We start from the raw sequence: 16,987 nt of genomic DNA, 5'->3' as shown, positions 1-16,987 counted from the left end.
AAAGGGCATTTTACTTATCTTACCATTACATTCTATTGACGAATGTGATTGTTTCAAGTATGTGTTTCCAAAGTGTATTGAAGTTGAGGAACATGAAACATTTGTAGATGTAAATATTTCAATTTTTCTCGTTATTAATTTTTATGCTGATTATTCAACATAATTGAAATAAAAATTCTAGGGTGATTTCTTGTTCCAATTAATTGCACTTCACGTAATGTTCCACTCATTATCTCAAAAATGACTGAAACAAAATTCATGAGGTTTTGTGGAATCGTTTCTTGTTGCCTGCGCTATGCATATATAACTAAATATAGGTTTGATCAATTTCACCCCAAAACAAGTATGAGGCTCATTGTTTATGTATCCATGGATCAACTTACAATGATATGGGATTTGTCACCAGAATACAATGAAAATAAATAACTCAAAAATACACATACACACAGAATATGTAAGTGTGCTGTTATGAAGTTTGGGCAGGTGGTTAGTCGTGGCCTTTACAAATCAGTTGATCTCTCACCTTTCACCCCAAAACAAATATGAGATCACTCATGTTTTATTTCTTTTCTGGTCCTCTGATAAGAAGTAAGAGCATAGCAACCCATTTTCTTATGCCTTTACTTTTCATCTATGCTCTCCGTATGCTAATTTTTGATTGCCTATGACTGAGCATCATTATTGAACGGAAGAAAAAATCTTCAAGGAAAAGGAAAAAAATCACTTTCCCTATTCCATGCTACCAGTCTACAGCTATTATAGCCTCTTCATTTGACTTGTAATGTTTTCCAAACAGAAGTTTTCTTTGATGTGTGAATAACTTCGAGTCAGGATGTCAAATATAGTGGATGTATGAATAGTTTAGGTTATTAAAATGTATGTTTCTGAAAGCCTATTACTGTTTTACGAGTGGTTAAGGATGTGCTCACAGTACAGGGTGTTTCAAAAAGGACTTTAAAACTTTGAAAATTCATATAAATGAATTTATAGTACCTACAGCGGTGATTGTAGTGTCAATTTGTAGGGAAATACATCAAGTTTTGACTCATGTAGTTTGCTAGTGCCGCATTGCACGGTAAGGAGCACTAGCAGCAGTTGCATTAAAGATGGTTGCCTTCACTGGACCCGAGCATGCTAGCTGTGTGTTTTGGTATGAAGAACCGAAGTCGGCGACAACAGTTCAGCATAATTTCGATACCAAGTACGCTAAAGATCCTCCTGGTAGGCCTACAATTTATGAGTGGCATAAATGTTTTGTAGAAACAGGGTGCTTGATAAGACATGGGAAACTGTCAGCTCGTCCAAGCACATTTGATGATGTCATTGAGCAAGTGAGACAGTTTTGTCAACAGTTCTACGAAATCAACCCGACATGCATCTCACGAACTGCAAATCCCACATATGACTGTTTGGTGTGTGTTGAGAAACCGTTTGCATTGGAAAGCGTACAGATTGACGATGGTACAAGCAATAAAGAACACTGGTAAAATACCTCACAAGAACGTTTTTGTGGATATGTTAAATCAATTACATGAGGATGAACATTTCTTGAACAAAATCATCTTTTCTGACGAGTCGACTTTTCAGTTAAGTGGCAAGGTTAACACACAACTGTAGGATTTGGAGCAGTGAAAATCCACATTGAACATTGCAACATGTTCGTTATAGCCCTAAACTGAACGATTTTTGTGCATCGAGCTAAAACAAAGCTCCCCATTTTTCCATGAGAGAACCATCAATGGAATAGTGTACCTGAATATGTTACAACAATTATTGATATCGTAGATCGAAGAGGATGACAAAGAATGAAATGTTTACTTCATGCAAGATGGTGCACCACCCCACTACTTGACTGACATCTGAAATTTTCTCAGTGACTTCTTTCCAGATCAATGGATTGGCCATGATGCACCAATTGCACGCCCCCCCCCCCCCCCCCCTCGCATTCCCCAGGCCTGACAGCATTTGATTTTTTTTTTTTTTTTTTTTTTTTTATCTGGATTCATCAAGGATATTGTGTTTGTACCTTCTGTGGCTCCCCGTGTGGGTTAGAATAGGGAGGTGACTAAAAGGAGTCTGCCACTTTTCGGCCCTGTAAGTTCAGGTCCTATTTTATGGTTTGACCTTCCACTTTCAAAATTCACAGAAGTGCGGGCCATTTGGGGAAGGATGCCTTACATGGTGCACCAGTTATCCACAGTGCCATTAGATTCGATTGCCTGCATCTGTTCTTGTCATAGCTTTGCATCTCCACCTGCGGTTCAATTATTTTTGTGAGGACAGCTTCTGGGGTATGTCATCTTCTTCTGCTGTCTACTGTCCTCTTTCGCCCCCATGAAAATATCGAATTTCTCTGCACCCGATATCCAGCACGGTAGCTAGTCAGTTGTGGTGGGGCCGCCATGTACCCATTTGGTGGTAACCCCCTGGCAACACAGGGATTGCACTGCTGATGCCTGCGCTGTTAACTCGTCGTGTATGCCAAGGAGTAGATGCCCATCTATTTGGGACATCAGGACTCCCAGCAATGGCCATCCTGCCAGGTGGCCTTTGTTGTGGCTGGGTGGTGCCCGTGGAGAGAGCCCCTGTTCAGTGGGAGGCATCAGGGCCGGATGACCCGCAATGAAGCGGATCAAGCCGTCTCTTGCTGGTGACTGAATGGCACGAGCAGTCTCTAAGAAGAGGAAGATCAAATACAATGCTGACAGGTATGACCCTAAATCATTTCCCTCACTTGCTACATCGTGGGTAGAACATAAGGCTACAGAAAGAAGAGAGCCATATTCACCTCAGTGTTAAGTCTGTAGCAGAACAGATAGGGACCCCTTTCTAGGTATGAAGCCTCAGTTGTTTGTTGAATATCTCAAGGATAAGTCTGGGGAAGTGAAAGTGCTGTCCAAAATAAGAAATAGTTCAGTTTTGATTCAGACAGCATCCCCAACCCAGTCCTGGGCGTTACTCACCTGTGACCAGCTGGGTAATATTCATCCTGTTTTCGTCACTCCCTGTAAACACCTCAACACAGTCCAGGGGATTATATTCCATCGCGACCTCCTCTTGCAGTCTGATGATGAGCTCCTCGCCAATTTAGTATGGCAGGGTGTTCATTTCATCCGGCGCATCTACAGGGGATCCAAAGACAATAGGGTTGCTATTGGTGCCTTCATCTTGGCCTTTGATGGTGATTCATTGCTTGAAAAAGGTCAAGGTGATGGTTTACCACTGCGATGTCAAACCATATATCCCTCCCCCTATGTGGAGCTTTAAGTGCTGAAAATTTGGACACGTCTTCCCGCTACAATTTCAGCGCCACACATCAAGACTGCGGACACCCACTACATCCAAATACTCCATGTGTGTCTCCTCCCACGTGTGTCATCTGTGGAGAGCACCACTCGCCCTGCTCGCAAGACTGCACAGTACTCCTAAAGGAACAGATAATTATGGAGTACAAGACCCTGGACTGGCTGACTTACCAAAGGCTAAATGCAAATTTGAATTATTGCACCCTATTTGGTTGATATCCACATATGCTGCAGCTAAGTCAACATTACCCTCTCAAGCGAAAGTAGTTCTACAATCTCTGCCATATACAGCGGGTCCTCTGGGCCACCAGAATACATCCACCCCCATGTTAGTAGGGGACTCATCTTCTTCTGTTGCTCCCAAAGTACCTGCTTCAAGAGCAGTACCCTCCTAAACATCGGGGACGTTGATCCTCTACCATCAACCGGAAAAACAACAGCCTCCTCTGCCTCCTCTCATGCGGCAGGGGCCCCTCGGTGGTCTCACTTCCGAGGTATCCACTAATGCCACAGCGGACACTCGCCAGTGGCTAAAGAAGCCACAAGCTGTTGGACGAAGAGCTTCAGTCTTCCTCTGTGCCTGAAGCTACTTCAGAGAGATCCTCCCAGCAGGTCCCTAAAGAGAGGCGAGAGGGCAATCAAACCAAGAAGTAATCTGCTAAGAAACAGGACCCTCTGGTGGCCCCAGCACCACCACTTTGTACCGGTTCTGCGTCTGAAGATGAGGTGCAGATTTTTGCGTCCCCTGAGGTCCTATTCCAGAAAGCGTGTGGAACTGTGGTGGGTTTTTGTCCCACTTGGCTGAGTTACGGCAACTCCTAAGTGTTACTCATGCTTTTTGCATTCTTCTTCAGGAAATGTAGATTCCCACAATGCGGACACTCGCTCACTGTGGTTATTGGGGTACTACAAAAACCATACTGCCTGTGACAGACCATCAGGCGGAGTTGGTATCTTTGTCCTTACCTCTGTCTGTAGTGAACTTGTGCCCCTTCAAACACCTTTAGAAGCTGTGGCTGTCAGGGTGAGGACAACGCAGGAAATTACCATCTGTAACATTTACCTCCCTCCAGATAATGCAGTGACGCCCCATATATTGGCTGCACTAATTTCCCAACTGCCCCCATCTTTTCTACTTCTGTATGATCTTAATGCCAATAATCCTTTGTGGGGTGGAACCAAGGTTACTGGCCATGGTAAAGATGTCGAGGACCTATTAACTGCCCCCTGCAGGTTCAGGGGTAACAATAGGCCCGCAGTATTCCTGCCTGTCGTAAGAGGCGACTAAAAGGAGTCTCAAATGTTTCGGTCCTTATGTTATGGTCCCCTCTTAGGGTTGACCACCATGTTTCAAAATTATTCCAAAAAGTGAGCCAATTGGGGAAGGGTGCCTTACTTGGTGCGTTGTGTCCATCGTGCATTGAGACCTTTAGCCAGCTTATTCATCATTGCATTGCAGTCCCGTTCGCTCTCCATCTCTTGGGCGAGAATACTTTCCTGGGTGCGATTTCCGCCATGCACTCTGCAGTATCGCTTTCTGCGCTGACGACCACCATGGACCACTTGTCACCTAATATCCAGCACGGTAGCCAGTCCGTTGTGGTGGGGCCGCCATGTACCCTGTTGGTTGCAGCCCCCTGACAACACGGTGGTCACCGATGCCTGCGCTGTTAACTCCCCACATATGCCATGGAGTAGACGCCTATCTCCCTGGGGCATCGGGACTCTCAGCAATGGCCATCCTGCCAGGTGGCACCCGTGGGGAGGGCCCTAGGTCGGAGTAGGTGGCATCAAGGTGGATGATACGCAATGAAGCGTGACACATCTTCTCTTGCCGGTGCCCAACCACCAGCTGTCTCTAAGTGTTCAAGGGCTCACTTTAATGCAAACATGTATGACCCCAAATCGTTCCCCCCTCTGGCCACACCATGGGAGGAACGAAAGGCTATGAATGACAGAGAGACGTATTCACCCTGATATCTAGTCTGTACGAGAGCTGATGGGGAATCCATTCTGTCCATGAAGCCTCAGTTCTTTGTAGAGCACCTAGAGGACAAGTTCAGAGAGGTGGAGGGCTTGTCAAAAATGCAGTCCAGATCAGTCTTGATAAAAACAGCATCCTCTGCCCAGTCACAGGCATTACTCGCTTGTAAGAAGCTGGGGGATGTTTCTGTTACTATCACACCATAAAACCTTAAATATGGTCCAGGGATCTTCCACAGGGACCTTCTTTCACAGTACGATGATGAGCTGCGCGCCAACTTAGGGCGACGAAGTGTCCCTTTAGTCCGGCGCGTCCACCAGGGTCCGAGGGATAATCAGGTTGCCACCAGTGCCTTGGTCTTCGAGGGTGACACATTACCCAAGAAGGTGAAGGTGATTGTCTACCGCTGTGACGTCAAGCCATATATTCCTCCTCCGATGCGGTGCTTCAAGTGCTGGAAGTTCGGCCATGTGTCTTCCTGCTGTGCTTCCAGCCTCATGTCGCGATTGTGATCATCCATCCCATCCCGATACTCCATGTGCCCTGCCTCCCATCTGTGTCAACTGCGGAGACCACCATCCCCCTTGCTCGCCGGACTGTAAGATTGTACAGAAGAAACAGAAAATAATGGAATACAAGACCCTGGACCGAGTGACCTACACTAAGGCTAAACGGAAATTTGAACAGCTTCATCCCGTGCACATAACGTCATCTTATGCCACCACTGTCACTCCTGTTACAGTTCCATCCGTTGCACCACATACAGTCAGCTCTCAGAGCCAAAGGACCACACCTGCCCCCTTGATGGTGGGGGGCACTTGCCTCCCTGTTGCTCCCGCACCACCTACCTCGGGAGCAGCACCCCTCCCCACTTCTAAGCCAGAGCAGCGTAAGTCTTCTTTGGCTTCTCTCGCTAGGAAGGGTAGCTTTGGGTCACTCCCTTCCCAGGTTCCTACCAGTGGCAAACCAGACACCCCCCAGCGGCTGAAGAAGCCCCAGGTAGCTGGCCGTAGACTAAGGAAATTGCGGTGGCACCCACTCCACCGCTACCTACAAGCTCTGCATCTTAGGATGCGGTGGAGATTCTGGCATCTGCTGAGGACTTAGATCTCGTCGGCCCCTCAGACATGATGGATGTCGCTCCCGTTGGTACTCAGTCGGTGGCAGCAGGTGACCCAGCGGTGTAATCTGCCTCCTCAGTCCCTTCACGCTTTTCTCGGCCATGGACAATGTCATCCTCCAGTGGAATTGCAGTGGTTTTTTCCACCATCTTGCTGAGCTCTGACAACTTCTCAGCCTTGACCCTTTCCAATGCATTTCTCTTCGACTTGTGCGGTAGTGACCACTTTCCGATCTTTCTGTCACTGCCAGAGCGTCACTCTTCTGGGCGCTTCAGCAGATGGGCTATGAATAAAGCTGACTGGGACTTGTTCACCTCCATTGCCACTATTGAGCCTATTTCCAGTGACGCCATTGATGCGGTGGTTCACTCGGTCACCACCGGCATTGTTACTGCCGCAGAATTTGCCATTCCCTGTTCTTCTGGGTCCCCTCGGTGGAGGACTGTGCCTTGGCGATTGCCCAAGCTCGCAGAGGCGATTAAAGATCACAGGCGGGCACTCCAGCGTCACAAGTGGCATCTTTCATTGCCCCACCTCATTGCCTTTAAACGGCTCCATGCATGAGCCTGCCACCTCATTCACAAATGCAAGTAGGAGTGCTGGGAAAGGTATGTCTCCACCATTGGCCTCCGTACCTCTCCATCACAGGTTTGGGCCAAGATTAGGCGACTCTAAGGCTATCGGACCCCAGTCAGCGTACCTGTGCTTTCACTGAATGGAGCAGTCTGTGCTGACTCTGACACAATTGCAAACTGCTTAGTGGAGCATTTTGCTCAGAGTTCTGCTTCTGAGAATTACCCACTGGCCTTCCGCTCCCTGAAAGAGCAGTTGGAATGTCGGAGCCTTTCATTTCGCACGCGCAACCCTGAATCGTACAATGCTCCATTCAGTGAGTGGGAATTCCATAGTGCCCTAGCCACTTGTTCTGATACGGCTTCCGGGCCAAATTGCATCCACTGTCAGGTGCTCAAATACCTCTCGGTGGACTGCCAGCAATGGCTCCTAGACCTTTTCAACCGCATCTGGGTTGAGGGTGAGTTCCCATCGCAATGGCGGGAAAGTATCGTAATCCCCATGTTGAAACCTGGCAAGAACCCACTGGAGGTGGACAGCTACCGCCCCATTAGCCTCACCAACGTTCTTTGGATGTTGCTCGAACGCATGGTGAGCCGGAGGTTGAGTTGGCTACTTGAGTCTCGGGGCCTTCTGACTCCATCTCGGGGTGGGTTCCATAAGGCCGCTCTGCCGCCGATAATCTGGTGTGCCTGGAGTCTGCCATCCGTATGGCCTTTGCCTGCCATCAGCATCTGGTCGCTGTCGTTTTTGACATGCGGAAGGCATACGGTACGACATGACGCCATCACATCCTCTCTACACTGCTGAACGGCAGCTGCAGGGTGCTATCTGCGAGGTGCAGTCTTGGGCTGTTGCATATGGCTTCCAGTTTTTGGCTGCCAAGACCTGCGTTACGCATTTCTGCCAGCGATGCACTGTTCACCGTGAGCCACAGCTTTATCATGATGGCGAACCTCTTGCTGTGGTGGAGACACATCGGTTTTTGGGATTGGTTTTTGATACCTGGTTGACTTGGCTCCTCACATTCGGCAGCTTAAACAGATGTGCTGGCGGTATCTTAACGCTCTTCATTGCTTGAGTCACACCAGCTAGGGTGCCGATCGGTCTACCTTTCTACAGCTGTACCAGCCGTTTATTCGGTCCTGTCTAGATTATAGGAGCCTGGCTTACAGTTCAGCATCCCCTTCCGCATTGTGGTTGCTGGACCCCATCCTTCACAGCGGGATCCAGCTTGCCACTGGAGCTTTCCAGACAACCCCTGTCAACAGCTTACTTGTGGAGGCAGGTGTCCCTCCGTTGCAGTTCCGGTGCCAATGATTACTGGCCGCTTATGCTACACACGTTTGTAGCTTGCCCAGCCATCCCAATTATCGTCTCCTGTTCCCTCAGTCGGTCGTCCATCCTCTGGAACAGTGGCTCCGGTCAGGGTGTACGATCGCAGTTCACGTCAGAGTTATTCTCTCTGGGCTTGAGGTTTTCCCAATTCCACCTCTTTTCCGGGACCCTCTGCATATACCCCAATGGTGTGTGCCCCGCCCATGCCTTCGGCTATATTTGGCACATGGCCAAAAGGACTCAGTCCCTCCTGAGGACCTTCGCCGCTGCTTTCTTTCAATCCTTGCTGCGTTTCAAGGCTCTGACGTTGTCTATACTGACAGTTCGATGCTTGCTGGTCATGTCAGTTATGCTCTTACTGTAGTGGATCATTATGAACAACACTAATTGCCAGCTGGCTGCAGTGCTTTCACTGCTGAGCTGGTTGCCATCTCTCGCGCCCTAGAGTATATCCACTCCTGCTCAGGTGAGTCCTTCATTATCTGTAGTGACTCCCTGAGCGGTTCACGAGCTATCGACCAGTGTTTCTCTCGCTCTCGTCTGGTGATGCCTATCCAGGAGTCTTGCCTGTTGCGGCCATTCTGTGGTCTTTGTGTGGACCCCGGGTCATGTCGGCATCTCGGGAAATGAACGTGTTGACACACTGACCAAACAAGCTGTCGGTGCACCAACCTTGGAGGTTGGCCTTCCAGAGAGTGACCTCAGGTCAGTTTTGCGGCAGAAGGTACTTCTCACCTCGGGTGAAGAATGGCGCACCCTTCCTTCACCCAACAAACTTCGGGCCATCAAGGAGGCTACTGGTGTGTGGCACTCCTCCTTGCGGGTCTCTCATAAGGACTCTGTTTTCCTCTGCTGGCTGTGCATTGGCCACACCTGGATGACACACAACTATTTATTGCGCCACGAGGACCCACATTTATGTCACTGCAGGTCAGCTTTGACAGTGCTCCACATCTTGTTGGACTGCCCGCTTTTAACTCCGCTTAGGCAGACATTTGTGCTGCCTGATACGCTTCCTGCACTTTTATCAGATGACATTGCGATGGGAGATTTAATTTTGAGTTTTACCCGTGCAAGGGGTTTTTATCACTTGATCTAAGTGTTTGTCCTTTTTTTGTGTTGAGTGTGGCCTTTGGCCTACAATTTTAGACTGGGGTTTTTAGTGCGTTTCTTGGTGGTTGGCTTTTCCTTTTTTGTTTCTATGGTTGGCCAACCTTTCGGTGTGATTTTAATGCCTTTTTTCTGGTCTCTGTCTGTGACTTTCTTGTCCTGTGTTCTCTCTTGTCATCTCCATTGTTTGTTTTTATTCTTTGTGGGTGTTTCAAGTTCATGGAAAAAAGGACCGATGGCCCTAGTAGTCTGGTCCCTTCAATCCCACAAACCAACCTATTAACTCAACTCGACCTTTGCCTCCAAAATACAGGTGCCCCCACCCGTCATTTCAGTGTGATGCATGGCACATACTCGGCCATTGATCTCTTGGTTTGCAGTCCTGGCCTTCTTCCGTCTATCCACTGGAGAGCTTGACGATTACTTGTGTGGTAGTGACCACCTTCCCCTCTTCCTCTCCCTACCCCACAGTTCTTCATCTTGACACTTGGCCAGGGGGACTCTTCCCAAGGCTGACTGGGACACTTTCACCTCCACTACCACCATTGAATCTCTGTTGCATGCCACTATCGATGAAGTGATCCACACCATCACTCGTTCCATTATTGCCACTGCTGAATTAGCAATCCCTTGTTCCTCTGGTTGCCCCCCAGGCGGAAGTCAGCGCCTTGGTGGTCAACGGAAATTGCTGCGGCGATTAGAGACCATAGGTGGGCCCTCCAACATCATTATCACCACCCTTCCCTGGAGAACCTCTGTGCCCAGGTCCACCTACTGATCAAACAACGAAAGCAGGAGTGTTGGGAACGCTTTGTCTTCACGACTGGAACACAAACCTCTCCTTCCCAGGTTTGGTCCAAGCTCCGGTGACTTTACTGCTATCAGACCCATGCAGGTGTACCTGGAATTTCCACAAGTGGAGTTGTATCTGCTGATCCCAATGTAATTGCAAAGTGTCTTCCTGAGCATTATGCTTGCACCTCTGCATCTGAGAATTACCGTCCCACCTTTCGTCTCCTTGAACGGTGGGTGGAATGACAACACCTCTCCTTTGCTCCACGCCACCCTGAGCCATATAATGCTCCCTTCACTGGGTGGGAATTTCTCAGTGCCCTTGCTGATTGTCCTGACACATCTCCTGGCCCAGACCGCATCCATTTTCAAATGCTGAAACATCTGTCAGTGGATTCCCAGCACCACCACCTTGCCATCTTCAACCACATCTGGAGCAATGGCGAATTCCCATTACAGTGGCAGGAAAGTATCATTGTTCCAGTGCTAAAGCCTGGTAGGATCCCACTAGATGTTGATAGCTATTGTCCTATCAGCCTCACCAATGTTCTGTGCAAGCTCCTCGAACGTATTGGGAGCCGGCGGTTATGTTGGCTCCTTGAGACTGGGGGCCTTCTGGTTCCGTCTCAGGGCGGTTTTCACCAAGGACGCTCCTCCATCGACAACTTGGAGCATCTGAAGTCTGCCATTCGATTGGACTTTTCCCAGCGACAGCACCTTATTGCCGTCTTTTTCAACCTGACGGAGGCCTACATTACCACTTGGCGACACCACGTCCTAGCTACTCAGCATGAGTGTGGTCTCCGGGGCCCACTCCTGATTTTTATACAGAACTTTTTGTGGCTCCACACTTTGAGAGTTAGCATTGGTGTTTCCCACAGTGCAACCATAAACAAGAGAATGTGGTCCTGCAGGGCTCTGTCCTGGAGTGTCCCACTCATTTTAATTGCTGTCATTGGTCTCGCATTTGCACTGGGTCGTCAGTATCTCCCCTCCTATATGGTGACGATTTTTGTATTTTCTTCTGCTCCTCTTCTGTTGTTGTGGCTGAACGTTGGCTGCAGGGAGCTATAAGGAAGCCGCAGTCATGGGCCCTCACTCACAGCTTTCAGTTTTTGGCCTCCAAGACTTGTCATGCACTTCTGTCATCATCATACTGTCCATCCCTATCCCGAACTTTACCTCAATGACCAACTACTAGATGTAGTTTGGACTTACCGCTTTTTGGGACTGGTATTCGACGCCCGCTTTACTTGGCTTCCCCATCTTTTTCAGCTTAAGGACAGGTGCTGGTGGCACCTTAATATTATTTGATACCTGAGCCACACTGACAGGGGTGCTGATCATCCTACACTGCTGCAGCTATACAAAGCCCTTATACCTTCCCATACTGACTATGGGAGCCTGGTGTATGGTTCAGCATCGCTCTCCGCACTGTGTGTGCTGGACCCTATGCACCACTGTGGAGTTCGGCTCGTGACAGGAGCCTTCTGAATGAGCCCCATGAACAGCCTCTTTGTGGAAGCTGCTGTTCCTCCATTGCTACTCTGGCGGCAACTACTGCTTGAAAATTACACTGTCCACATTCATGGTTCGCCTCACACAGCAGTCCATCTCCTGCAATGGTGGCCCAGAAGCGGGAATACCCTCACTGACTGTGTCTGGTCACTTCTTAATGAACTCGACACTTCCCCCCTACCACATTTCCTGCGGGTCCACGTACGTACACCTCCGTGGCCCATACCTCAGCCATGGCTTCGGCTGGACCTATTGCGAGGCCCCAAAGGCTCCACTGGCAATTTATCTCTCTCCTCAGCAAGTTCAAGGACTTAGAAATAGTCTACACAGATGGTTCAATGGTTGACAGTATTGTCGGCTTTGCTTACTCTCAAGTTGACCATACTGATCAGCGCCCTTTGTCGGATGGTTGCAGTGTTTTCAGTGCAGAGTTGGTAGCCATCTATCTCACCCTTGAGCATATCCGCTTCTGCTCCATTGAGTCCTTCATCATCTGTAGTGACTCCTTAAGCAGCCTACAAGCTCTTGATCAGTGCTTCCCTTGACATCCTTCGGTAATAACTATCCAGGAGTCTCTTTATGCCCTCAGGAACAGTGGATGTTCAGTGACTTTAATTTGGACCCCAGGACCAGGATACCGGGCGATGAACTTGCTGACAGCCTGGCCAAACAGGCTTCCGGTAAACAAACTCTGCGGATTGGACTGCTGGTGACCAATCTTCGATTGATCTTCTGCCACAAAGTTTTCGCATTCTGGGATACTGAATCGCGCACGCGAAGTACCCCAAACTAACTCCGCATTATCAAGGAGACAACGAATGTGTGGCAGTCATCCATGCGACCCACTCAGAGGGACTCTGTTGTCCTCTGCGGGTCCGCATTGGCCATACTTAGCTAACACATCGTCATGTCCTCTGTCGCGAGGACCCACATTGGTGTCACTGTGTCTCCTGTGTAACTGTTGTCCAATTCTTCTTGGACTGTCCAATTTTAGGTGCTCTATGGCGGACTTTTAACCTTCCCAGCACCCTACGTATGGTGTTGGGTGACAAAGGCTCAATGGCCGATTTAGTTTTACGTTTAATTTGTGAGGGATGTTTTTATCGTACCATTTGAGAGTGATGTTTTTATCGTACCATCTGAGATTGGGTTTCTTGCCTTCTCTCCCAGGCATCCACCCTCCCTCCCTGTTACCTCATTGTCACTCTTGCTTTGAATTTTGTTTGCCTTGTTGTTCATGTTTTCCTCTATGTGTGTTCTTCTCACCTTGTATTTTAGCCTGGTGGTTTTAGTATGTTACAGAGTGGCTGGATCATCCTTTTTTATCCTTGTGATCAGCCAGCACAAGCCTTCTGCTACCCTGTTGGTTTTACTACCTTTACTTCCCTCAACTCCTTTGTTTTTAATTGTTTTACCTTGAGACTTGTTTTCTTGAGAAAAAAGGGACTGATGACCCTGTAGTTTGGCCCCTCTATACCCCAAACCAACCAACCAACCTTCTGTGCCAGCTTCTGTACCTGAACTTAGAACAAGAATTTACGCCACCACTGAGCAAGTTACACCTGGAATGCTACAGCAAGTTCGGGAAGAAATTGACTTCTGTTGGGATGTGTGCAGGATAACCAACAGAAGCCACATACAACACCTTTAGTCTAAGGTAAAAAAACTTGATGTGTTTCCCTACGAAATAACACTAAAAACAGCTCTGTATCTTCTTTCAATAAATTTGTATGAATTTTTAAAGTTGTAAAGCCCTTTTTGAAACACCCTGTATATAGATTGTTCCTCTATTTTGTATGATCTGGCAGGATACCAGTTCTTTTACTAAGCATTAATCTCATCTAGGATGTGGTCCAATGTACGCAGGATTTGGCAGTTTAATATTATGTAACTATGTGGCTAGATGCCTATCATGTCACTGCAGCCATCAGTTACCCAACGGAGGGAAGTCGAATGTGTTGCCTGACTGTGGTACATGTAAACTTTGTTCTGTGTGTGATTGTATTTTAACTGTTTGGGAATCGTACATTCTGGGAGATAAATCCAGCGTTTGCCATAACTTGTGTGGGAAACCATCTAAAAACCACGTTCTGACTGACCAGTGCACCAGCTGTGGACAGTAATCTCGATTCTGATCTTGCTCATGTTCCTCTCATGCAAGCTGCTTTGCAGCACATTATGCTATATGAGGAGGTTCTCTGGCTGCATACTGCTGTTTCTCTAAAAAAAGTTCATCTGTTTATGGTCCTGGAATCAGTTATCCAGGCACGACAGGGGCATAGCAGCGTGTCTGATTCTGGAGTCATCAATGAAGGTGTGTAATGTGTCCAGTGATAATGTAGAGAGATACAAAGAAACAGTGCAAAACAATTTTTTATATTGTAGGTTATCTTATACAAATTGTGTATGAACAAAACGCATTTTACAGTAGGTGCCAACTGAATGAGGAAGTGCAGTTTTTAAGATATTCAGGAAGATGGACTTAGTTCTGTCCAGTCATTCTGATTAAGGTATTCTCTGGTTTTCCTAAATGATTCCTTCAACAAGGCCATGGTCAACCACTTGCCCGATGCTTGTTAACAACATATATTTTGTGCGTCTGTATATTTGAGCTTTTTAGTTTCATTATATTGTGACAACAAATCCTATATCATTATCAGATTATCCCTGGACAAATACACAAATAAATAAAGCCACAAGTCTCATGCAAAAGTAGATCTTGTGCACTGTCAGTGTAAGAGTCCCCAGCTCTAAAGACCTTTATCGATGTCACTCACTTGTTCCTAGCTCTATACTTTTATGGACATAAGGCACTTGCTACTTTGTCAAAAACTGACATTCTGAGGCTGTGGCTGTGTACAAAATCCTGGTGCCACCACTCCAAGAAAATTTCATCATTTGGGAAAACAAAAAGTGAAAGCTAATGTAAAATGTATCTTAACGTGAACGACCTGTCAGAAGATGAACCTGTCGGTTCGAAACTGGTAATAGTGCTATTTCAATAAATAAATAGCATGATGAAAATTGGCTGAGTGCTGTTATCTCCTCTGTAAGAGTCAACTGATATAAGTCACTTGAGCTAAAACTACTGTTTCTACTTGAACTGAGTTGCCCTAAAATTTAAATTTGTTATGTGAGACATTAACACGCAGACTAAGTATACAGTAGCAGTCTCTTCTGTTGTTTTTGATTTTATCATCTTCCCAGAAGGTTCTTGTTCATGGTGGGATCAACAGGACATGGTATTGGGATTAGTTTGTGGATGAATCTATTGAATCTATTGCATAGATCAGCTGTTCTCAAATGTTTTTGGTGATGGAACCCTATTGAAATACTCAGTATTTTACGGAACCCTAAAATAAGGACAACCTGAGTTTACATTCATACTCTAATTATAATCATTAAATGAAAATCATACAAAAATAGGTACATTGTGCTCTACTGACTTCAACAATATCCAAAACAACGCAAAGTTTAATAAGTCACAGCTGCAAAATACTAACACAATTTCCTTACAGGCGAATGGAAAAACTGGCAGAAGCCGACCTCAGGGAAGATCAGTTTGGATTCCATAGAAATATTGGAACATGTGAGGCAATACTGACCTTACGACTTATCTTAGAAGAAAGATTAAGGAAAGGCACACCTATGTTTCTGGCATTTGTAGACTTAGAGAAAGCTTTTGACAATGTTGACTGGAATACTCTCTTTTAGATTCTAAAAGTGGCAGGGGTAAAATACAGGGAGCGAAAGGCTATTTACAATTTGTACACAAAGCAGATGGCAGTCATACGAGTCGAGCGGCATGAAAGGGAAGCAGCGGTTGGGAAGGGAGTGAGACAGGGTTGTAGCCTCTCCCCAATGTTATTCAATCTGTATATTGAACAAGCAATAAAGGAAACAAAAGAAAAATTCGGAGTAGGTATTAAAATCCATGGAGAAGAAATAAAAATCTTGAGGTTCGCCGATGACATTGTAATTCTGTCAGAGACAGTAAAGGACTTGGAAGAGCAGTTGAACGGAATGGACGATGTCTTGAAAGAAGACTATAAGATGAACATTAACAAAAGCAAAACGAGGATAATGGAATGTAGTCGAATTAAGTCGGGCGATGCTGAGGGAATTAGATTAGGAAATGAGACACTTAAAGTAGTAAAGGAGTTCTGCTATTTGGGGAGCAAAATAACTGATGATGGTCGAAGTAGAGAGGATATAAAATGTAGACTGGCAATGGCAAAGAAAGCTTTTCTGAAGAAGAGAAATTTGTTAACATCGAGTATAGATTTAAGTGTCAGGAAGTCGTTTCTGAAAGTATTTGTATGGAGTGTAGCCATGTATGTAAGTGAAACACGGACGATAAATAGTTTGGACAAGAAGAGAATATAAGCTTTCGAAATGTGGTGCTACAGAAGAATGCTGAAGATTAGATGGGTAGATCACATAACTAATGAGGAAGTATTGAATAGGATTGGGGAGAAGAGAGTTTGTGGCACAACTTGACAAGAAGAAGGGACTGGTTGGTAGGACATGTTCTGAGGCCTCAAGGGATCACAAATTTAGCATTGGGGGGCAGCATGGAGGGTAAAAATCGTAGAGGGAGACCAAGAGATGAATACACTAAGCAGATTTAGAAGGCTGTAGGATGCCGTAAGTACTGGGAGATGAAGAAGCTTGCAAAGGATAGAGTAGCATAGAGAGCTGCATCAAACTAGTCTCAGGACTGAAGAAGAAGACGACGACGACGACAACAACAACAACAACAACAACAACAACATGTGTTATACATTACACTATTACACTATTATGAAGTAGGCCATGTTGTTCCTATGCATTCAAAACATATTACTAGATTTTAAATGATTTTCTTCTTTTATGCATTTGTAATCCCTCAGAAGCACACATAGATATAATAGTTACTGAACATGCTTATATCCAAACATTTGACAACAACAGGAGGCAATCATCTTAATCCACTTATTTGAACTTCTCAAACTTTCTGTTCTACCTGAGTAATTTGGAGTCTCAAAATGAAATGATGTCAGAGCTCCAGCTCCAGAAAATCTACTTTGTAACCAGCACTACCACGCACCCAAGTGGTGGCTGCATATGCCTATATCCATCCTTCTCAAACGACAGACCCTTCTTTGGGAGTACCATGTACACAGTCACTAGCCTAACCACAAAAACTTGTGTGTACGATGGTCGTGCGTGGGCCTTTATGAGATGGTATTTTACAGAACAAAGGA

The 16,987-nt window shown here is 46.4% G+C and overlaps 1 protein-coding gene across 2 annotated transcripts in view; it reads left to right on the top strand.

The window, feature by feature from the left end:
• The window catches only part of LOC126183482 (probable H/ACA ribonucleoprotein complex subunit 1), a 72,125-nt gene that overhangs the window by 7,431 nt on the left and 47,707 nt on the right, over positions 1 to 16,987 (top strand). The gene's annotated exons all lie outside the window — the stretch shown is intronic.

Source organism: Schistocerca cancellata, chromosome 4 (genome assembly GCF_023864275.1).
Source record: "Schistocerca cancellata isolate TAMUIC-IGC-003103 chromosome 4, iqSchCanc2.1, whole genome shotgun sequence".
In the NCBI taxonomy this organism is placed as follows: Eukaryota; Metazoa; Arthropoda; class Insecta; order Orthoptera; family Acrididae; genus Schistocerca; species Schistocerca cancellata.
The sequence above is the reverse complement of the archived record's forward strand: the minus strand, read 5'-3'. Positions and strand labels throughout refer to the sequence as shown.